The sequence below is a fragment of the Octopus bimaculoides genome, chromosome 24 (assembly GCF_001194135.2).
Source record: "Octopus bimaculoides isolate UCB-OBI-ISO-001 chromosome 24, ASM119413v2, whole genome shotgun sequence".
Lineage (NCBI taxonomy): Eukaryota > Metazoa > Mollusca > Cephalopoda > Octopoda > Octopodidae > Octopus > Octopus bimaculoides.
In genome coordinates, this window is record NC_069004.1 from 25,569,138 (window position 1) to 25,570,254 (window position 1,117).

Sequence of the window (1,117 nt, forward strand, 5' to 3'; positions counted from 1 at the left end):
TACATATATACACACATATACTTATAGGCCGACGTATTCTCGGACAAATAACACAAAGCAGTTGACGTAAGGGAAATAAAAGACAAATTACGTTTATTCTGTATATTATCATTTTCTATTCTATGCGTGTGTATGTGTGTGTGTATGTGTGTGTGTACGTGTGTGTGTGTGTACGTGTGTGTGTATGTGTGCGTGTGTGCGTGCGTGTGTGTGTGTTGTTTGTGTTGTGAGCGTGTGTGTGTATACTTGTTACTAATGATTAGCACTATGTTAATCATAATGTCTCGCCACGTACGGTTCTTCAGGCAACATGACTTTGCTGAAGAAAATCGCAGCTGTTGAGTTAATAAATCAGTAGGGAGCAGTGTGTGAATATACCTCGTTACCTATCATGAGACTAAACACCAATAACTTATACTTGCAACACAGAGAAGTCTCTGATACAGGCACACAGAGTTTAGTCAGGTACGCTAAACTAGGAGGACGGTGAGATCATTAAGTGAGTTAGTTGAGGTTATATTTCGATAAACATAAATGAGCTCTATTTATGAAGAGTGTATATTATATTTTTCATAACTTACAATCTAAAATAATCCTTTTAACTATAGGCACAAGGCCTGAAATTTTAGGGGAGGGGGGGGGACTCGATTACATCGACCCCAGTATTTCCCTCGTACTTAATTGATCGACCCCGAAAGGAGGAAAGGCAAAGTCGACCTCACCGTCTAAAATAATAACTAAAAAATGTATTTACCCGGACTAAGGTACAGAGCCACGTTTGTACGGGTGACTGATAGAAGAGGCTGATTGACTGACATGCCATATATAAACGAGAAAGTGTCACTTTAAAATGTGAAAAAATAAAGTTGGTCATGGAAATACGTCCAAAGGAGTTGATTAATTAACGTGTTATTTTAATTACAAATCCCATTTTTCCCAACTCTTTTCTTTGTTCGTAAGTTTGGTATAATTATGTTTATACGTGCATATATAATTACAAACATACACACTCACACACATATATGTCTACAGGTATCTTTATGTACATGAATTTACAGATATGCATGAACATCATATATATATGTGTATATATATATATATATATATATATATATAT